General features: G+C 42.0%; 1 protein-coding gene across 4 annotated transcripts in view; it reads left to right on the forward strand.

The window, feature by feature from the left end:
- Positions 1-24,155, forward strand: part of LOC106085833 (beta-1,4-glucuronyltransferase 1) — a 384,493-nt gene that overhangs the window by 177,291 nt on the left and 183,047 nt on the right. For all 4 annotated transcript variants that reach the window (XR_009397680.1, XR_009397679.1, XR_009397681.1 and 1 more), the window contains exon 4: positions 17,616-17,718. The gene's annotated coding sequence lies outside the window, so the exon portion shown is untranslated. The remainder of the gene's footprint in view (positions 1-17,615; positions 17,719-24,155) is intronic.

Genomic DNA, 24,155 nt, shown 5'->3' on the forward strand with positions numbered 1-24,155 from the left:
CTACAGTGGCACCTGTCTCCATGGGTGGAGACAATGTTCCATTTGCAGAAAGCACAAAATACCTGGGTGTTTTGCTGGACAGGAAATTGAACTTCAAATCCAACATTTTAGAAAGGGTAAGAAAGGCAATTCTTGCCCTATACACCTGCAAGAGAGCCATTGGTAAATTTTGGGGGTTTAGACAGCGTGTCATGCATTGGGTATATACTGCAGTTGCCAGACCTATGATGCTATATGGTGTTGTGGTCTGGTGGACGGCACTTCACTGCCCTATACTGCTGCTCAATACTTAACCGGATCCAAAGGATGGCTTGTTTGTGAATCACAGCCGCATTGAGGACGGCACCATCTGATGCACTGAATTAAATGCTACATCTTATGCCTCTGGACATTGTGGCTACCCAAATTGCAGCGACCACTGCCGTGAGGTTAAGGGAGCTTTCTCATTGGTCATGTGGCGGCCATGGACACTGTGTTATACTTGATATAATATCCGATTTTCCTATCTGTGTAAATTACACTCTACCTGAGTCGATTTTTGATAAAAATTACTGTACCACTATTCCTGATAGAACCGATTGAAACTACTATATCCCTGGTAATAAAAGTTACATAGACTTCTATACGGATGGTTCCAAACTAGATGGCCTGGTGGGCTTTGGGCTGTGCTCAAAAGATCTAGAACTGGTCATATCGAAAAGGTTATCCGACCACTGCAGTGTGTATCAAGCGGAGATGCTTGCAATTAAGCAAGTGGTGGAATTGCTAAGATAAGGACGATTGGCATAAATATCTTCTCAGACAGCCAGGCAGCCATTAAATCCCTGGAGAATGTATTTCTGAACACAAAAACCGCACTCGACTCTCGCTGATCTCTCAACGAGAAGGTTGAGCAGTTCAAAATTCATCCTTTCTGGGTGCCATGGCACAGGGACATCCCAGGGAATTGTAAAGCGGGTGAGCTTGCGAGACTACGAACTACCCTACGAGTGTGTAGGGATACTGGAATCTCTGGATATGCCTCTAGCGACATGTAAGCAAAGTTTTCAGGACCAGGCCCAAAGGACAACGAATAATAGATAGTCACAAAGAGGGGGCTGTGAGCATTCCAAACCTATGTGGCCTAATCTAAACTTGAAGAGGTCTTCCGCTTTGCCGTCTTTGGCTAGAACTGTCGTCTCAGCCATTGTGTCCGTCATGACAGGTCACTGTCTAATCGGAAAATATGCTGAGAGACTAAAGGTTGCCAATAACGACTTTTGCAGAAGCTGTGAGGACATCGAAGGAGAAGAAAGCGGGACACAGACACAGAGCAACTTCTGTGTGTGTGTCCCTCTCTAGCAGTCAGAAGGAGTTTCACTTTAGGTGATGCTCTTGTCGTCGGCTCCCTTTTTTTGTCTTTTGTTGAGTCTTTTGTCACTCCCCTGCCTGATGGCTCATTATGAGGATCTTGGCCTATCCTAGTCTTCCGGATCTTGAAAATTACAGCCTTAAATTCTATGTGTACAAATCTGTATTTTTCAAGACATCCCTTTAGTCTTTAGTCAAACTTGTCATGGAGACTTAGTAGAGGCCCATCACAACACAAGAAGAGTTCCTTCCTCCTTATCCTCCCTGTGGAAAACCTCTAACTTCTCCGCGACCAAACCTTAGTTTGGCTTGGTTAAGACTTTCACCATTATATCTGTGGGGTATTTGCTCCTTTGAAATCCGTTGGCTTTATGAGCTAGGGGATGTTCATATTTCTCACCAGGTCGAGCTTTGTGTGCTCCCAGGTAGTGGAGATACTTCCAACGAGTTTTAGGAGGGTAGCAATACATTCTGTTATCTTGAAGTGCAGCATCAAGATGTCACAAAATTTGAATGTGTGAATCCAGGGTTCATCAGATGTTCCAAAATCCTCCACTTGGGACTGATGATCTGGTGGAATCCTACCGGATGCACTGATGCTTCGATGCATCATCTCGTCTCTGTTGTGGCTCCTGGCCACTTTTGCGTAAGAAGGCTTCTCCTTACTTTTTCCAGTGACCATCTTTCCCTTTCGAGATGGCTGTGGCGTGCTTTTGCAAGCCACAGTCCTCCATTAATACTCAGGGGACGTGCGCGCTTCTTTCGTACCTCTTCTGACATTGGATACTGCCCGAAGTCTCTCTCGTAGGATATTGTCTGAAAACTCCATTAAGGGAGGACTGGCTTAATCTTACCAAAGTACTGCCTTCGTGGCGCATTGGTTAGCTTGTCCGCCTTTGATGCTAAATGCATGGGTTCAAATCCTGTCGAGACTATCAGATAAAACTTTCTGCGTTAGTTTTCCCCTCCTAATGCTGGCAACATTTGTGAGGTACTATGCCATGTAAAACTTCTCTCCCAAGAGGTGTCGCACTGCAGCACGCCGTTCGGACTCGGCTATAAAAATGAGGCCCCTTATCATTGAGCTTAAACTTGAATCGGACTGGACTCATTAATATGTGAGAAGTTTTCCCCTGTTCCTTAGGGGAATGTTCATGGGCAAAATTTGCAAAAAAAAGTTGAAAGCGGTGAAATGTTTCAGCGGTTTCACAGTGTTATGCTCTTCGGGAGACCTGCTTCTCTTTCAGCTTCCTTAGGAATGGTAAGAATGTCAGTTCTATCCCTTCGAACACCCTGCCCTTTTGCCCGATTGCGCTGCCAGTGCATACTCCATAGTCGCCTTCGTCATGCCCCGAATTGCTCTCTCGTCCTTCTTGTGAGCTTAGCAAAGCTCTCGCTCATTACTGTAGTCATACCCCTGACCTCATCACTCGATTCGCCAGCGATAAGTGTTTCATTGACACTATCGTTGTCTGAGTCTGCATCCGAAAGATCACCTTTGTTTAAAGGCTGGGAATGAACTAAACATCCCTCGGGTTGATCCGTCTTTTCCTCATTTGTTGGCTTGACAACCCATAACCCGCTTATACTGGGGCCAATGTTACTTTTCGTACCTATATGATGACAAGATAAAGGCCTAAAGTCCTCTTACTTTGATTAGCTACTTACTAACCTGGAGGCCACCGTAGCGCAGAGGTTAGCATGTCCGCCTATGACGCTGAACGCCTGGGTTCGAATCCTGGCGAGCCCATCAGAAAAAAAATGTTTTTTTCGACGGTGGTTTTCCCCTTCTAATGCTGGCAACATTTGTGAGGTACAATGCCATGTAAAACTTCTCTCCAAAGAGGTGTCGCACTGCAGCACGCCGTTAGGACTCGGCTATAAAAATGAGGCCCCTTATCATTGAGCTTAAAACTTGAATCGAACTGCACTCATTGATATGTGTTTGCCCCTTTTCCTTAGTGGAATGTTCATGAGCAAAATTTGCATTTTTACTAACCTAGTTAACTATGGTTGCCCAAAAAGTAATTGCGGATTTTTGAAAAGAAAGTAAATGCATTTTTAATAAAACTTAGAATGAATTTTAATCAAATATTCTTTTTTTACACTTTTTTTCTAAAGCAAGCTAAAAGTAACAGCTGATAACTGACAGAAGAAAGAATGCAATTACAGAGTCACAAGCTGTGAAAAAATTTGTCAACGCCGACTATATGAAAAATCCGCAATTACTTTTTGGGCAACCCAATATTACAGGCCATTTGTTTCATTTGCCAAACTCAAAATCTCCTCCTATCGATTAAAACAATGGGATAAAACATTTCTCTTAATTCGAAGAGAATCCCTAATTTCTGTGTTGGACCCACCTGCTTACCTAAATCCAACATACCCCTGCCGCTAGTTTCACATTATAAGGCACTTAAATCTTTGTATCGGTCCATATACATATATGTCCAACTCTAAGCTTTCCCTCTATTACTTAACTGTAACCATACATTTTCCATTTATACGTCAATCAAAGCGAATGTGCCTTCCTATGTGTCATCCTACTTTTCTGTTGCCCCCCAAGTTATATTTTGCACATTTCATTGCCCTCGCCCATTGAAGAAGTCCTTTGTTTGTTTGTTTTTATGTTTGCAAAAACTATAGACAAAAAGGAAACAATTTAGAGAATATAATGTCTATAACAAAGAGGTTAATTCCCCTATTATAATTTCAAGCTCCATTGAATTGGCGAGTGACGCCTTCATTCTATTCACATTAATTTTCAAAACACATCGCATTAATGTTGACACAAAACACAAGAGTGAGTGGTGTTGGTGCTGCTGCTGCTGCTGCTCTTTGACAGCAATAGCAACAGCAGCAGCAATGCAAAAAATACAACAAGAGCAACAACAACAACTAGGCAGGATATATACACAAAAGTCAAAGCAAAATTACACACACACTCAACTAAACTTGTATACATGCATATGGACACGCACATGTGTTAGAAAGGAGCATTATTTATGAACAGTTTAAAGCAAATGTCACCATTTTAATTACTCGACATTTTTCACATACCCACACACACACACACACATATTTACAAACAGATACTCGTACTTGGCTGGTGGTGTGAAATGCCAACCAATACACTATCTATAAAGGGGACTATCACAAAAAGGCATTAAACTTAAAAGGCCTAAGTGGTGTGTCGATTAATTGAAATGATTTTTTACGTTTCATTAAAATATGGTTAGTGAATAAACATTTAATTTTAATTTGTGGAAAATTTTTCCGCAGATCTGGCGGAGATTGGATTGAGGGTGACAATATGTTGGTTCTTCTTTTGGAGACACTTTTTTACGGCTGTGATTTTAGGGGACATGGGAGAAGGGCCTTGGGTCTGTGTAAGGAACAGGAGTGAACGTCTTGGTAGAGTATTGGTTTTTGTTGTTGTTGTTTTTGTAACCACATTTGGCGATCCTCGTTAAGCTCCCGTAGGCGAATAAGCTCGTTCCGGTCCAACGGACCGATCGCCGTGAGAACAGGGTGGCCAGTGGTTATTTAAATACGTAGGCGAGTAAGCTCGTTCCGGTTCAACGGACTGTTCGCCTTGAACAGGGTGGCCAGTGGTTATTTAAAGGCGCTAATAAATCGCCTTTTCATATCAAGTATCATAGGCATTCAGTGTTTGTGCAAGAATCGGTGCCTCCCGGCCTCTCACTGAGACTCTCCGCTCGATACCGCTGATTGTCTGCGGCTGCCGTTGCAGCTACTTCGTATGGATCATTCCACTATCCGCAACCTGTGGATGCGCCCGCTAGCTCGCAGCTAAGCTTATTATGATAGCGATGAACACTACTCGAACCTCAAAGCTCCAGCCTGTGTGGTGCTCATAGCTATCCGTACCGGGTAGAGGATTTGGAGACTCATGAAAGCATGAATTAGGCTCTTCACACATTTAATCCTTGTAAATCTCCTGGTCCAGATGTCATCTACATTAATATGTAGCAAGAAGACTTGGACTGTCTGGCTGACAGGTACGTCACATTGTTTCAGGTTTGCATAAGGTACTCCATTGTACCCTTAGAGGACTAAGAGTAAGGTGAAGGTAATCGTCTTACCGAAGGCGTGGAAGCTGGAATGGAGTGCGGCCAAGGACTTTAGATCAATTAGTCTTTCCCCCTCTTTCATGGAAATGTTAAAGACTTTTGTAGAAGAGGTATGCGGGAAAATCGTCTTATCAGCGACGTGGAAGCTGAAGTTAAGTGCGACCAGGAGCTTTAGACGAATTAGTCGTTCCACGTTCTTCGTGCAAATGTTGAAGAGGATTCTGGACCTTTATAAAGGGAGATTTTTTAAGAGCTATAGGAAAGTTTTTCAAAATGGCGCAAAATTCAGAAAAATGCATGAAATCTTTATTTGAGTCGATAGTTCGGTCCATATATTGGGTTGCCCAAAAAGTAATTGCGGATTTCTTAAAAGAAAGTAAATGCATTTTTAATAAAACTTGGAATGAACTTTAATCAAATATACTTTTTTTCTAAAGCAAGCTAAAAGTAACAGCTGTTACTGACAGAAGAAAGAATGCAATTACAGAGTCACAAGCTGTGAACAAATTTGTCAACGCCGACTATATGAAAAATCCGCAATTACTTTTTGGGCAACCCAATAATTTAATGTTTGAAGGTTATTTCATGCAAATGTTGACTGTGACTGCGCCTCAAATGGTCCATCCGCTTAGTCCAATTTTGGCATACTCTACTCTACATTTCGGCCTGTATCTCACGATTAAATGCTTCAATGTTGTCTTCCTATGCGTCAATTGAAGCGGGCTTAACATAGCCCCACAAAAAATTGTCTAAAGGCATTAAATCGCATGATCTAGACGGTTAAGTGATCGGTCCCGAATGTGAAATAAAATGTTCACCGAACTCGCCTCTCAATAAGTCCATTGTTACGCATTCAGTGTGGCATGTGGCACCGTCTTGTTGAAACCGAATGTCATGCAAGTCTAGGTCTCGCATTTTGGGCGAAAAAAAAGTTGGATATTATCTCACGTTAGCGTTCACCATTCGCAGTTACTTTACGATTCGCATCAGCTTTGAAGAAGAACGATCCAATGATGCCACCAGCCCATAAACCGCACCAAATTGTGTCTTTTTCTGGATGCATTGGTAGCTCTTGCAATGCTTCTGGCAAATCTCCACTTCAAAATCGACAATTCTGCTTATTTACCTACCCATTGAGCCAAAAATAAGCTTCGTCGCTCAAAGGAAGAAACGCTCGATGAACTTTCTTAACAGAGGACACATTTTGATAATAAAATTTAATTTTTTTTGGGAAACAAAAGTTGGATATAATTTCACGCTAGCGCTTACCATTCACAGTTATGTTACGATTCGCATCATCTTTGAAGAAGTACGGTCCAATGATGCCACCAGCCCATAAACCGCACCAAACTGTGACTTCTTCAGGATGCATTGGTAGCTTTTGCAAAAATAAGCTTCGTCGCTCAAAGGAATAAGCGCTCGATGTACTTTTCTTAACAGATCACGCATTTTGATAATAAAATTCTATAATTTGCAAGCGTTGTTCGTTTGTAAGACGATTCATAGAAGATGTCTGACTGTGAAACAAAACACGAAAAGTTCGTGAGCCGTTTAACCCAGTGTTGCCGAAAAGATAATTGCTAAAAAATTACCCTTTATAATAGATTTTGTCACTCCTGCTGCCAGGCCCCCTTTGAATTCCTTTACTGTTTGGCTTAAATAGCGATATGAGTATCAGGCTTTATGCTAACCTCAAACAACCAACAGGAAAAAATGAAGCACTTGCCACACACACACATTCTCATTTGTATGTATATTATCTCATTTCTCGGGATACGTGTTTGTATTTGACTATTATTATTGTACACCAGTCAGAGCATATGACATGCAAGAGAATTACGGCTGCGTATGTATTTGTGTACACATATGCGTCAGTATGCCTATGCCTGACATTAAGACAAAATATATTGCCTTTTGTGTTCTAGCAATTGTTTATGAGCCTCTTCTACTTCAGTTGGTGTATGTTTGTAAATGCTTTCAATTGCCCTTCACAAACACTAAAATGACAAGCATACACGCACTTCCATACACATACATACACTAACACTTAGTCAAAAACACAATTGCAGTATGCAATATGCACGCAATTTTACACACCCACACACATTTTTGTTATTTTGCAAATGGTTATAACCATAGTGCTCTCTATTAAGCTCGCCGTTTCCCTTCCCTCCTCTCTTGCTCTCTTTTAGGCATTATATGCTCTTGTTAGCAATATGTTACCATTGTATGATGATATATAAGCCATAAATTTCAGTTCTCTTAGCATGCCTTACGCATATCATCCACCCACACCTGTGAGTGATGGCTGTTGCCATTGTCACAAATGTCTAAGTGTTTAACGATGCTATGGTAGCACCTATTGTTGTCAGACAAACGCAATGGGTACATGTGAATAAATAAATGGCCAATCAGTTCAAGAGGAAAACAATTGGAAGTAGTTGTAGATCAAACAAGTAAAAGCGTGCTAAGTTCGGCCGGGCCGAATCTTATATACCCTCCACCATGAATCGCATTTGTCGAGTTCTTTTCCCGGGATCTCTTCTTAGGCAAAAAAGGATATAAGAAAAGAGTTGCTCTGCTATTAAAACGATATCAAGATATGGTCCGGTTCGGACCACAATTAAATTATATGTTGGAGACCTGTGTAAAATTTCAGCCAACTCGTATAAGAATAGAGAGAACGATTTATATGGGATCTGTATCGGGCTATAGACCGATTCAGACCATAATAAACACGTTTGTTGATGGTCATGAGAAGATCCGTCGTACAAAATTTCAGGCATATCGGATAATAATTGCTACCTCTAGGGGTCAAGAAGTCAAGATCCCAGATCGGTTTATATGGCAGCCATATCAGGTTATCAACCGATTTGAACCTTATTTGACACAGTTGTTGAAAGTAAAAATAAAATACGTCATGCAAAATTTCAGCCAAATCGGATAGGAATTACGCCCTCTAGACGCTCAAGAAGTCAAATCCCCAGATCTGTTTATATGACAGCTATATCAGGTTATGGACCGATTTCAACCATACTTGGCACAGTTGTTGGATATCATAACGAAATACTTCGTGCAAAAATTCATTCAAATCGGATAAGAATTGTGCCCTCTAGAGGCTCAAGAAGTCAAGACCCAAGATCGGTTTATATGGCAGCTATATCAGGTTATGGACCGATTTAAACCATACTTGCCACAGTTGTTGGATATAATAACAAAACATGTCGTGCAAAATTTTATTTCAATCGGATAAGAATTGCGCACTCTAGAGGCTCCAGAAGTCAAGACCCAAGATCGGTTTATATGGCAGCTATATCAGGTTATGGACCGATTTGAACCATACTTGGCACAGTTGTTGTATATCATAACAAAACACGTCGTGCAAAATTTCATTCTGATCGGATAAGAATTGCGCACTGCGCACGTCGTGCAAAATTTCATTTCAATCGGATAAGAATTGCGCACTCTAGAGGCTCAAGAAGTCAAGACCCAAGATCGGTTTATATGGCAGCTATATCAGGTTATAAACCGATTTGAACCATACTTGGCACAGTTGTTGGATATCATAGCAAAACACGTCGTGCAAAATTTCAATTCAATCGGATAAGAATTGCGCACTCTAGAGGCTCAAGAAGTCAAGACCCAAGATCGGTTTATATGGCAGCTATATCAAAACATGGACCGATATGGCCCATTTACAATACCAACCGACCTACACTAATAAGAAGTATTTGTGCAAAATTTCAAGCGGCTAGCTTTACTCTTTCGGAAGTTAGCGTGCTTTCGACAGACAGACGGACGGACGGACGGACGGACGGACGGACGGACGGACGGACGGACGGACGGACATGGCTAGATCGACATAAAATGTCACGACGATCAAGAATATATATACTTTATGGGGTCTCAGACGAATATTTCGAGTAGTTACAAACAGAATGACGAAATTAGTATACCCCCCATCTTATGGTGGAGGGTATAAAAAGAAAAGGGGGTCTGTAGGCTTTTCGGAGTGTCATCAACGTGGGGAGTATAGTCATCCATTGTATGCACGGGCCTAGTTGTACGCAATAGGGAAACGTCCCTATTTTCTACAACCGGATCAGTGAACAGGTTATAGATATAACGCTTGTGACGAATAGTGACTCGATGAAGGTGTTGGACTCGAACGTTTCCACCAAGTGCTCTTTTCCGGATCACTGTAGCATGTGTTTTCGGGTCGAGTACTAGAGGGGGTGGAGGGTGGCATGCAGAAATCCGAGGAGGACCGACTGGGAGAAGTTCAGGGAACAGATGCAGAAGTTGGGCCTCTGAAAGACGCAAGGGAACTGGAGATCGCAGTCGATCTTATCACGGGAGTAGCGTCACGCAAAACCAGCCATCCATGGTGGTCACCGCAACTGAAGGTGCTCAGGAGGGAGAGCAGAAACCGCGGAGGACCGACTGGGAGAAGTTCAGGGAACAGATGCAGAAGTTGGGCCTCTGGAGGACGCAAGGGAACTGAAGACCGCAGTCGATCTTATCACAGGCGTAGCGCCAGGCAAAACCAGCCAGCCATGGTGGTCACCGCAACTAAAGGTGCTCAAGAGGGAGAGCAGAAGAACTTTTTAACAAGACGAGTATCGTCACGCCCTTGGCAAGTTTAAGAAGGAGACGAGAAGGGCGAAATTTTATGGAAAATTGGAAAGCCCTAGTGAGGCATCTAGGTTGTGCAAAGTGCTCTCGAAGGATCCCATCAGGCCTAGCTCCGTAAGGAGATAGGACGGGACTTACACTGAGAGTGATCAGCAGACGGTGGAACTCATGATGGAGGCTCATTTCCGAGGTGGTCAGGAAAAGGTCGGTGATCAGGACATCGCAATACCTACACATGTGGCCTTAACCGATGACCTCATCAGGGACGAGGAGAAGATAGCCTGGGCGATCCACACTTTCCGGCCATTTGAGTTGGCTGGCCCTGACGGAATTAACCCGGCACTGTTGCAGGAGTCCCTTGGAGTCACCCTGCCATGGCTTGAGCAGATCTTCAGGGCAAGCCTGGCATGGTCCTACATACCGAGGGTATGGAGTGAAGTCAAGGTGGTCTTTATCCCCAAGGCGGGAAGAATAAACCACAGTACAACGAAGAATTATAGGCCTATTAGTCTGTCATGGTTTATGCTGAAAACACTGGAAAGACTGATTGACCTGAAGGTGAGAGGGAGACTGTCGCCGAAGAACTTCACAACGCGCATACCTCAATGGAAGGTCGGTGGAGAAGACCCATGACGAGGGGCTTCAGGAGGTCGACACGTCTCTCCGACAGAAGGTTTACACTTTGGCGGCCTTCTTGGATATTGAGGGGCTTTCAATAATGTGGAGATTGGGGCGATAGTCGCCGCACTGGACCGCACGGGGATTCACCTCTTAATCTCCTAATGGACAAATTATATGCTTTATGGCAGTATTATTAATCAGAACCTGGGAGGTTGTATGGTCAGAAGGCGGGTGACCAAGGAGGGGTGTTCTCACCGATACTGTGGAACCTCGTGATTAATGAAATCTTAATGGATCTCGGTGGGGACGGCACGAGGATTATCGCTTATGCGAACGACGTCGTGCTGCTGGTACGAGGCAAGTTTCTGTCGACGATCAGAGAGATCATAGAAGGGTCACTGAGGAGGTTGTCACGATGGGCTCCCAGAAATGGGTTGAGGACCAATCCAGCGAAGACGGAGCTGGCGTTCTTTACGCGTAGTTATAAGATATCGGAGTTCAGACTCCCGTCCTTGGACGGGGTCAACCTGCCGCTGTCGAAGTAGGCGAAGTACCTAGGCATAGTCCTCGATTCGAAACTGTCCTGGAAGAGGAACACCAAAGAAAGAAGCCGTAAACCACTGTGCGCTTTTTACTCCTGTAGGAGGATGTTCGGTAGGAAGTGGGGGTGACTCCCAAGATGATTTATTGGATGTATACAGCCTTCGTTTGACCAGTACTGGCCTATGGAGCACTGGTATGGTGGGACGCCGTATAGAAGAGGACGCGTGGGAAAGAGTTCGAGAAGGTTCATAGACTAGCCTGCGTCGGGATTACAGGGACGCTGAGATCCGCGCCGCAGGCAGGCTTGGAAGCGATGCTGGATATGCAGCCCATTGGGGCCTATATTTGGAACTGCGCCTCCAGGGTCGCGCTTAGGCTGAGAGAGCTCGGCATGCTGAAGGAGAATGGTTGCGGCCACAGTTCGTTTCTGGGTGTTATGGATACGAAGGATAGACTGAGAAGGAACTCTGACTACCTGGCTCCATTGCCGACTGGAGTGAGGGCATTCGCGATTCGTTTTCCTGAGAGGGATGAATGGAGGGCGGATGGTGTACTTGATGAGGATGAGACCTCGATCTACACAGATGGCTCCAAGATGGAGTCGGGGACTGAATTGGGGGTCTACTCTGATGCACTCAACACCAGTATGTCTCTGAGACTGCCGGATGAGAGTACGGTCTTTTAGGCAATAGAATGGTTGCAGCCACAGTTCGATTCTGTTTGTTATGGATACGAAGGGTAGACTAAAGAGGACCTCCGACTACCTGGCACCAATGCCGACAGGAGTGAGGGCATTCGCGATTCGTTTTCTTAAGAGGGACGAATGGAGGACGGATGGCGTACTTGATTAGGAAGAGACTTCGATCTACACAGATGGCTCCAAGATGGAATCGGGGACTGAATTGGGGGTCTACTCTGATGCACTCAATATCAGTATGTCTCTGAGACTGCCGGACGACTGTACGCTCTTTCAAGCAGAGGTCTGTGCCATTGCAGTGGCCGCAAGAGAAATTCTGGTAAGGGGCTTACCGCCCTCAAAACTCACAACTTATGTGGACAGTATGGCGGCGGTCAAAGCCTTGGGGTCGAGATGCTTGGCGGACTGTTTGATATCTTTGTATAGGCTCCGGGCCTACGATGTAACGCTGACACGGATTCCTGGGCATGAGGGGATTCTAGGAAATGAGAGGGCGGACAAGTGCGCCAGGAGGGGTTCGTCTGCACCGGGTGGACCAGCGCATGCCATTTGTCGAGCTACTGAACACAGTAGATGGGATGGCCAGGGCGGCGTCGGTGGCGAAATGGGACTCGGTAGATGGTTGCCGGATTGCGAAGGCGCTATGGCCAGTCATCGACCGGAGGAGGACGAGGGAGTTTCCGGCGTTCGATAAGAGGTCGATGAGTACTTTCACAGGAGTCATAACCGGACACTGTGCCATAGGGCGCATGGCGACACGCATGGTAATACCACACAATGACTTCTGTAGCAGTTGCCTCGATGAGGATGAGGAGGGGACTATTGAGCACTTGTTGTGGGCCCGTCCGGGTCTGCAGGCACGTGGGCTCTCCTTTCTGGGGAGTCGTTTCTTCTGTGATCTGGGTGAACTTGCCAACATACCTCTGGTATCTCGGGGGAGTGCCACAAGCTCCGGCGTAGGTAGATCCGTGCTTGCGTAGGGACGGCCACTCTTCCTGTCTTTCTTTTATTCGTGTATATCCTCTAGTACGAGTTCTCACATTTTCTTTTTTTTTCCCCTTTTTCTCTCTAGGGTACCACAATGGGCCAAACTGGCCTCCGAGTGAACTCACCTTTGGTGGTATATTAGTGTGGGGCAATTAGTATGGTAGGAAAAAAAATATTAATGGGCCCTTCAAGTTTCTGATTCTTGGGATTGTACTGAGCAAAAAAGTGCACTTGACTATACATATGTCTACGGTGACGATTGAGCCTCCAGATTTCGACTTGCAGTTTTTTCTCTGACTTTTGTCACTTCTTTTGGATATTTTGGACTATAAAAGCCAAACCGTTGAGAGTTTCGATCCAATACTAAAAAAAATTGTAGCCAAGACAATAGTTAAAAACTCTCTAGAACATTGCAAAAGCATTGGAGCGCTCCTTCAGACAGTTTTGGCCCCTTGTTATATACTATGAACATCAAAAGTGAGTCAACACCCATTGAAATTTAGTTTATCAAAAGATTATTGTAAAAATATTGAAGATATATACATTTACCTCTTTTAATTAGGAAAGGATGTTTTTTTGAATATCCTTGCAAATTCACAATATTTTGAAAATTGTAATAATCCTACAAAGCCAACAATTTCACGGGTATTGACACACTTTTGACGCTCTCTGTATATAGTCAAAATTACTTTCTACTTCTACATGTTTAATTTCTGATTATGACCTGCCATTTTCCTTTTATACTTTCTGCCTATAAATAGAATCCTTGCAAAGAGCTTGTTGTGAAAATAAATCATTAAAAATCCCTATCCTTCTACCTATCCCCTATCCTTCTACCTATTCCAAGTATGAAAGTAATGACTTGTTAAATTTGGAAACCATTTTTCTTTATTTTTCCCCACATAAAGTCATTACCCATTGAAATTGCAGTTTTTTTCTCGCCCAAAATTGCGAAAGAGAAAAATATTTGTATTCCTAATAATAAGATGCCAAGTACCGACAAAGTGTTTCTTCCTTTCATTTGGATACTTGGTTCGCTAATGAGCCTCATTTATCAATGACTGATATGACAAATGATGTTTTTATTGCCAAATTTTTAGAAGAAAAAGCAAAGAAAAAACGGAAACAAGCTAAAAAAAGTAAAATCGTGTAAAGTTCGGCCAGGGCCGAATCTTATATACCGTTCACCATACATGGCAATTGTTCATCAGAGGCAGTAACTATATAAGGATAATGGCAGGTCATAACAAAAGATCCCTATGGACTTTTTATATGTTTGGATCAAAATTGTGCCCTGAAGAGGTTAAAGAAGTATATTCGGGAGGTCAGTTTATGTGGGAGCTATATCAGATTTTGAACCAATTAGAACCATACTTGATAAATCTCTTGGATGTCATAAGAAAAGTCATCGTGCAATCTAATCGGAAGAGATTTCCGCCCTCTTGAGGCTTACGAAGTATATTCGGGAGGTCGGTTTATATGGGAGCTATATTAGATTTTAGACCGATTCAAACCATGTCTAGTACATCTGTAGACGGTCACAGAAGAAGACATCGTGCAAAATGTCAGCCAAATTGGATAAGAATTACGCCCTCTAGAGGCTCAAGGCGGATATTCGGGAGGTCGGTTTATATGGGAGTTACATCAGGTTTTGGACCGATTCAAACACACACGTAGTACAACTGTTGAAGGTAAAAGAGAAAATCATCGTGCAAAATTTCAGCCAAATCGGATAAGAATTGCGCCCTCTAACGGCTGAAGAAGTATATTCTGGAGCGCCTATCTTTTCGCCTTCGAAAGTTAGCTTGCTTTTGACAGACGGACGGACGGACATGGCTGAATTAAAATGTCATGACGAACAAGAATACACATATATACTCTATGGGGCATAGGAGGCCAACGTAGCGCAAAGGTAAGCATGTCCGCCTATGACGCTGAACGCCTAGGTTCGAATCCAGGCGAGACCATCAGAAAAAATTTTCAACGGTGGTTTTCCCCTCCTAATGCTGGCAACATTTGTAAGGTACTATGCCATGTAAAACTTTTCTACATACATGTCACAGTTGTTGAAAGAAGTACAGGGCTCTCTAGGGTCTTAAGAAGTCAAGATGCGAAATCGGTTGATATGACAGCTGTATCAGTTTATGTACCAATTCGGACTATACTTGGCGTAGTTGTTCAAAGTCAGAACAAAAAATCTTGTGCAAAGTTTCAACTCAATCGGATAAGACATCTCGTGCAAAGTTTCAGCCAAATCGGTTGAGAATAGCGCCCTCTAGGGGCACAAGAAGTCAAGATTCGAGATAGGTTTATATGGCAGCTATATCAGCTAACGAACCGATTCGGATCTTATCTGCCACAGTTGTTGCAAATCAAAACAAAAAACCTTGTGAGATGAGAATAGCGCCCTCTAGGTGCTCAAGAATTCACGTTCCGAGATCGGTTTATATGGCAGCTACATATACCAGCCAATAAACCGATTTTGAATCATACCGGGCACAGTTGCTGAAAGTCATAACTGATCGCTTCTTGCAAAATGTCAACCAAATCGAATAATAATAACGCCCTCTGGGAGCTCACGTAGGCAAATCCGGAGAATAGTTCATATGGCAGCTATATCAGCTTATCAACCGATTTGGACCATACTAGGCACAATTGTTGAAAATCATAACAAAACACCTCACGTCAAGCTTCATCCAAATCGGGTAAGAATAGCGCCCTATAGAGGCTCAAGAAGTGATCATTTAAAATTGGTTTATATGGCACCTATATCAGGTAATGAACCGATTTAGACCATACCTGGCACAGTTGTTCGAAATCAAAACAAGACATCTACTTAAAGTTTCAGCCAAATTTGGAAAAGAATAGCACACTCTAGAGACTCAAGAAGTCTAGTACCAAGATATATGGCAGCTATATCAAATAATGAACCGATTTGGTTGCGTAAAATCAAAACAAAGCACCTCGTGCAAAGTTTCAGCCTAATCGGATAAGAATAGCGACCTCTAGAGGCTCCAGGATTCAAGATCCGGGATCGGTTTAAATGCCAGCTATATCATCCCATTTGGACCATACCTGGCACAGTGGGTGATAACCCACACAACCCCAACAAAGCACCTCGTGCAACGTTTCAGCCTAATCGGATAAGAATAGCGACCTCTAGAGGCTCCAGGATTCAAGATCTGGGATCGGTTTACATGCCAGCTATATCATCCCATTTGGATCATACTTGGCACAGTGGTTGACAGCCAAATCAAAACGCCTCGTGCAAAATTTTAGCCAAATTGGAGGGAAAATAGCGCCCTTTAGCGGCCCAAAAATTCAAATCGGGGAACGGTTCATATCGCAGCTGTTTCAGGTTATGAGCCGATTTGGAATATGCTTGGCAAAATTATTGAAAGTTATAACAAAGCACCTGGTGCAAAGTTTCAGCCAAATCGGATAGGAATAGCGCCCCCTAGGTTCCGAAGAAGTCAATAACCGAGATCGTTTTATATGGCAGCTATATCAGGTAATGAACTGGTTTGGACCATACACGGCATAGATGTTGAAAGTCAAGATAAAACCCCTCATGCAAAGTTTCAGCCAAATTGGAAAAGAATAGCGACCTCTAGAAGCTTTAGTAGTCAAGCTCCGAAATCGGTTTATGTGGCTGGCATATCTGATTATGAGCCGATTTGGATCAAACTTGGGACAGTCAAAGGAAATCACCTCATGCTAAGTTTCAGCCAAATCGGAGAAGAATAGCGCCCTCTAGAGGCTCAAAATCAAATCGGGAGAAGGGTTCATATGGCAGCTGTATCAGATTGTGATCCGATTTGGATTATGCAAATGCCAACGCAAATTTTTCCCATGAACATTCCACTAAAGAACAGGGGCAAAACGATTTGGATTATACTTGGCACTATTGTTGCAAGTCATAACAACGCACGTGTTAAGAATAGCGCCCTCTAGCTGCCGAAGAAGTCAAGATCCGAAATCAGGTGATGAACCGATTTGGAACATACCCGGTACTGTTATTGAAAAACAAAATACCGCACGTTAAGTTTCAGCCGAATCGGGAGAACCCAAAGTTTCAAATAGGAATAGCGCCCTCTTTCGGATAGGAATAGCACCCTCTTTCGGATAGGAATAGCGCCCTCTTTCGGATAGGAACAGCGCCCTCTTTCGGATAGGAATAGCGCCCTCTAAATAGCTCAACAAATCAAGATCCGAGATCGGTTTGTGTGGCAGCTCTATCAAAAGATAGACTGAAATGTCCCATTTACAATCCCAACTGATCTACACTCATAGGAAATATGTGTGCAAAAGTTCAAGCGCCTAGCTTTACTTCTTAGAAAGAACTGACGCCCCCTCTGGCGGGCTTTCGCAAGACAGACAGATGAAAAGACAAGGGTAAATCGTAATGTCGAATATCAAGACGATCAATGACAAAATAGGGTCTCAAGTCAATATCTCAATATGTTACAAACAGAATAACGACATTATTATACCTCCATCCTATGTTGGTAACCGCCATATTTTCTAAACAAAATGACAAATGAGCTTTTTATTGTCAGTTTAAGAAAAATATTCACTTATTCCGTTTTTGGCGTGTTGTTGTGTTTGAGAAATGTTGGGAAATGTTGAGACATGTCCTGGCAGCCTTTTAACACCCTCTTTCTTTTTTTTTTGCAATTTCTTTACAGATATCAAATGACTTCGAAGCCCTTTGGATATCCGTGACTTTGTGTTTTTTTGTTGTTTCCTCAAGTCTTCATTGTTTTCCTGCATTTCTTTTTGAACTCAAAGGTAAGTCAACAACAATAACGAAAAAGTTTGCAAAATAAAAATCTTTTTGGTGATAATTTATAACTCAATTTCGAAACAAACACAAATAAATCCAAACAAGGACCTTTTTTATTTGCTTACCTTGCTGCGAAGGAGGCCGATAGACAGACAGACAGACCGAAATACCTTCTTAGCCTGATTAATGTCACACATAAGAACACAGCATAGAAATTAAACCAAAGAAGTAAGCATGCCAACAACATACCTGGGCCGCCAACCCAGCAAATGAAACATCTTATTGACAATCCATGAAAACGTGACTTAATTTCTTTGCCACTCACAGGGCCAAGGCAACCCGGGGCTAAATTATCGCACCAAAAATAAAACAGCTGTAAATTATGCTACAAATTTGCCCCCTCTGGTGCGTTAGAGGTCCTTCACTCCTCTCCCATCCTCTCTTGGCACTTACCTTGCTGTTTTCCCCTCTCTTGCTATCGCATTTCCGATGCCATGGCAAACGGATGTGTTCCCTAACAGACAGCAAGCAAGGAAGGAAATTCTTGAAAATCGGAAAATCTAACAAGAAGCCAGGAACAAAAATAAGCAATTTAGTCCTTGTTCCCGGCAAAGTTGTGAGGCGGTAGAAATGGGGTACTTTTCTGATAAGAAAAGTTCTTGGCCTTCCTCATTCTGTTGTTGCACACCCCCAGCCCCCCTTTTTGGATACCGGTACAGTTAAAAGATAGGGAAAGGTAAAGCACTTTTTTTCTTCCCCCTACTTTTCACCTTCCCTTCTGTCTTCTTTTTTTTTAGAGCCAAGTTTAATATTTTCTCAATGGAGTTGATAATAATGAAAACATGACAAGTTCTTTTTTTTGCAGGTTTTCCTCCTCCTCCTACTCCTCACATTGTGTGTTTTTGTATGAAAATGATTGAATTTTTATGAAGATGGAAAAAGTTGAAAAAACATGAAAAGTTGTCTCGCTGTATGTGTATGAATGTGGGTTTTTTTCTTCGGATGTTTTTTTTTTCATTTGAATTGCATTACAAGTTTGAAAGTTATTCAAAATCACTTTCGGCATGAGCTAAATGCCAAAAGAAAAGACATAATCTGCAATGCTTTGCTACCATCCACACCAGGTTTGGGGGGGGGGGGGGAAATCTGACATGGAAAAACAATGCTTACAGATTTCATTAAGAATTTCCACAGAGATGAATACAATTCTTATTAATGACAGGCGCAGGTGTTCCGGTGTGTGAATAGTAATCAATTGAAAAAAGGGGGGCCTTTACCTTGAACCGCCACTTAGTTGTGGTGAGGCGTTAAACAAGTTGTTGGCGATTTTATGCTGCAGTGTAATGAGGTTTTTACCCAATTCTACAAATGTAGATAGCGTTAGACAAAAGAAGAATTCAAATGGGACAAGCAAAAACTAAGTTCGCTCTACCAAATTATGGCGAAATCGGACAATAAATGCGTCTTTTATGGCTCCAAGAACTTAAATCGAGAAATCGGTGTATATGGCAGCTATATCCAAATCTGAACCGATCTGGCTAAATTGAAGAGAGATGTCGAAGAGCCTAGCATAACTCACTGTCCCAAATTTTGGCGAAATCGGACCATAAATGCATCTATTATGGGCCCAAGACTTTAAATCAAGAGATCAGCCCATATGGCAGCTATATCCAAAACTGAACCGATCTGGGCCAAATCGAAAAGGAATGTTGAAGTGCCTTACACAAATCACTGTCCCACATTTCAGCGAAATCGGAGAATAAATGCAGCTTTTATGGGCTTTAGTCCCTTAACCGCCAGGTCCGATCTGATCAGTCGGATATCGGGAGGCTTAAACCAATTCACTTATTCAATTTTCGGCGAAATTGGGTAATAAATAAAACTTTTATGGGTATCAGACCCTTTATCGGCAGATCGGTCTATATGGTCCGCTATATACCTGAATATGGTCCGATTGCTGCGGGCATCAAAAAAACGTATCTGTGCCAAATTTCAGTTCAATATCTCAATTTTGGAAGGCTGTAAAGTGATTACAACAGACGGAAGGACAGCAACATGGACATCGTTAAATCGTCTTAGAATTTTCCGATGATTCGAAATATATATACTTTGTAGGGTCGGAAATGGATATTTTGATGTGTTGCAAACGGAATGACAAAATGAATGTACCCCCATCCATCGGGTGGGTTGCACTTTGTTTGTTCCGAATAGACTCAATAAGTAAAAGCGTGCTAAGTTCGGCCGGGCCGAATCTTGGGAACCCACAAATTAAACTTCTGTCAAACCAGCAAAAATTAAAGCTTCTAGGAACCGAACAAGGATGATCGAGAGACCTGTTTACATAAGAGCTATGTCAGGTTATAGACTGATTGGGACCGTATATGGCACAGTTATTGGAAGTCGTAACGGGAGACCGCATTCAAAATTTCAGCCAAATGGGACAAAAATTGAAACTTGGAAGGACTCAAGAAGTCAAATCGGGTGATCGGTTTACATAAGAGCTATGTCAGGTTATAGACTGATTGGGACCGTGATTGCATGCGGGACACCGCATGCAAGATTTCAGCCAAATCGGACAAAAATTGGAACTTGTAAGGACTCAAGAAGTCAAATCGGGAGATCGGTTTATATGGGAGCTATATCAGGTTATTGACCGATTTCAACCGGACTTGGCACAGTTGTTGGAAGTCATAACAGAATAACTACATGCACAATTTCAGCAAAATCGGTAAAAAATTGCGGCTTGTATGGGCTTAAGAAGTCAAATTGGGAGATCGGTTTACACGGAAGCTATATTTGGTTATACACCAGTTTGGACCGTAGTCGGTACAGTTGTTGTAAGTCATAACAGAACACTACGTGGAAAATTTCAGCTAAATCGGACAAAAATTGCGGCTTCCAGGGGCTTAAGAATTCAAATCGGGAGATCGGTTTATATGGGAGCTATATCCAAATCTCAACCGATATGGCCCATTTGCAATCCCCGACGACCTACATCAATTAGAAGTATATGTGCAAAATTTCAAGCGGCTAGCTTTACGCATTCGACTGCGATTTCAACAGACATAGCTAGATCGACTCAGAACGTCGAGACGATCAAGAATATATATACTTCATGGGGTTCTTGATCAATATTTCGAGGTGCTACAAACGGAATGACTAGATATGGTGGTGGGTGTTAAAAGTCTATTCTCAGAGATAAGTGTATCAATTTAGGCGAAATTTCGTATGCCCTTTTATGGAAGTTCAAAAACACAAAATTAGTATAGAACTATGCGGTCAAGCAAACGTGGGGTACGCCCTACCTCAAAACCCATCCAAATAGACATATTTACCGATTGGTACAATATTGGTATCTAATGAAAGGTATTCAAGAGTAAAGTACGAAATTGATATAACACTTCGACGTCACTTGTCGGGGGGCCCACCCCACCCCCAAAAACCGCCCACAGAATAACATGTTTACTGATTGGGGTAATATGGGTATCAAATGGAAGGTAATTGAAAGTAGAATACGAAACTTATGCAAAATTTTCGGGTCAAGTTCTAGTTCCAGAAATCTCTCCCAAACGGATATATAGGCGAGCGGGACAATATGGGATGCAATATGGGGAAGGTACTTGAGAGTAGAATACGAAACTTTTATAAATGTTTTGGGATTATTCCCAGGCGGGTTGCCCCACCTGAAAATATGCACCAAATGAATAGGTACACCGAACGGAACAAAATGGGATTTAAACGAAAGGCATTTGAGAGTAGAATACGAAAAATATATAAAATTTTGGGTCAATTCGTGGAAAGTCGCCTTACCCCAAAATTATTTGAGAGTAGAATACGAAAAATATATAAAATTTTGGGTCAATTCGTGGAAAGTCGCCTTACCCCAAAATTATGCCCCCTATTAGACATGTACTCCAAACGGGACATCATAAAAATGTAATGAAAGCTATTTAAGGGCTTTTATAAAAATGTTGGACAATTCCCAGGGGATCGCCCACTTCAAAAGTATGTACACCAAACGGGACAGCATGGGACTCTGATGAAAGGTATTTGGGACTTAAATACTTAAATAAAAATTATTTTCAAATGTGAACCATGTTAAAAGGGGGTGTAGCGAAGCACACCGGGCCAGCTAGTAGACCAATATATTCCATCTTTAAACCTAACTTGCCTAAGGTAAAAGAATTATCAGTGCAAAGTTTCAGTTCATTACCAAAACTTCTAAAGACAGGAACGGGATTTCAACAAACGTACGGAAATGGTTAGATGTTCTTAGAATTGGACTATGGTATAGGGATTTAAAACATAGTGTACTTACTTGAAACTCCCAAAACAAAAAGAAATAAGCCCATTGATAAGTAAATGGGTCGTCTCAGAATCTCTTTCTGATTAGATTTAGTTATGTCCGTGTGTCTGAAGCAAATCCAAATTTGCCCATGAACATTCCATTAAGGAACAGGGGCAAACTTCTCACATATCAATGAGTGCAGTCCGCTTCAAGTTTAAGCTCAATGTTAAGGGGCCTCCTTTTTGCAACCTAGTCCGAACGGCGTGCCTTAGTGTGACACCTCTTTTGAGGAGAAGTTTTTACATGGCATAGTGCCTCACAAATGTCGCCAGCATTAGGAGGGGATAACCATCGGTAAAAATTTTATGATGGTCTCGCCAGGATTGAAACCCAGGCGTTCAGCGTCATAGGAGGATATTCTATCTGCTGCGCTATAGTGACCACCGCCTCATTATATACTCTGTAGTTTTCTCTCTGTTACTTATGTCGCACAGTGAATCAAACACAACTTTTTGTCTGTTGATGTAACAGGCAAAATATGTTCTAGAAATTTGTAACGAAGGATATAGGCTTTCGGGAAAATGGCGTTATTTGTCTCAATCGTTATTTAATACAGAGTGGTACAGGGTGTCAAAGTTTATCACTTTCCTCTTTTTTAAGCTTCATGGGGCTATAACTTTTGATCTACTGGACCGTTTTGCATGATTTATAACTCTGAAGAAAGAGCTTGAGATCTTAAGAAAGCTTGAATGATATAACATGTTATCTTATAGCATTAAGGTATTGCTTGGTTTTTTCAGTGTTTTTTTTTTTAATAACTCCCGCAATTTTTAAGCTATTGAGCCCAACAGATATTAACTTCAAGTTTTCGTTAACTTTGGCCATCAAAGCATTGTCCTTTCTTTCCATACTCATAAAGCGGAGGTATTAAGAAAATGTTCAAATGCCAATTTGACACATGGCCAATAAATATTTCTGGTCATGCTCTACTCTCAAACACCTTTAATTTGTTCCCCATATTGCCTTGGTTAATCAATAAGTCCTATTTGAGTGTTTTATGGGAGTGGGCAGCCCACGGGCACTTGTTCCCAAAAGTGAATATCAGAATTGGTGTTATACTCTCAAATACCTTTTATTGAAGTACCAAATAGTTATATCTGGTTTATATTGGGTTGCCCAAAAAGTAATTGCGGATTTTTCATATCTGTAATTGCTCTGTAATTGCATTCTTTCTTCTGTCAGTTATCGGCTGTTAAAAAAAAGTGTAAAAAAAGTATATTTGATTAAAGTTCATTTTAAATTTTATTAAAAATGCATTTACTTTCTTTTAAAAAATCCGCAATTACTTTTTGGGCAACCCAATATATCAATTTTGCGAGTCTTGGGGGTGGGGGGTTATATTACAAAAATTATGACCATTAGTAAAAAATTCAGTGTAGACATAAGGCATCAACGAGCTCTCTTCATATAACTGTATTGTTGACCATCCATTGGATGCATATGTTGCTTGAGCGCCTTCTCCTTCACTGTCCTTGCGGATTCCAGTCTACGACATTTCCCGCTATAGTATAGGACGTCCTGCTATCGCTCAGTCGGCGTAGGATATGACCCAACCAAGTCCATTTTCTCTTTGCTGAGAAAATGATTTTGCTGAAATATGGCACATCGAGTTGTATTCATACCGAATATATTCTATTGGGTTGCCCAAAAAGTAATTGCGGATTTTTTAAAAGAAAGTAAATGCATTTTTATTAAAACTTAGAATGAACTTTAATCAAATATACTTTTTTTATACTTTTTTTCTAAAGCAAGCTAAAAGTAACAGCTGATAACCGACAGAAGAAAGAATGCAATCACAGAGTCACACGCTGTGAAAAAATTTGTCAACGCCGACTATATGAAAAATCCGCAATTACTTTTTGGGCAAACCAATAGATCAGACTATATTTGGGTATAGCTGCCATATATACCGATTTCTCGATTTAAGGTATTAGGCCCATATAATCCGCTTTTATTACCAGATTTCTGTGAAATTTAGCATAATGAGTTATGTTAACATCCCCCAGATCCCGAATATGGTACTAATCGGTCTTTATCTAAATATAGCCGCCCATATAGACCGATCCCCATATTTAAGGTCTTAGACCCATAAAA

Source organism: Stomoxys calcitrans, chromosome 3 (assembly GCF_963082655.1).
Source record: "Stomoxys calcitrans chromosome 3, idStoCalc2.1, whole genome shotgun sequence".
In the NCBI taxonomy this organism is placed as follows: Eukaryota; Metazoa; Arthropoda; class Insecta; order Diptera; family Muscidae; genus Stomoxys; species Stomoxys calcitrans.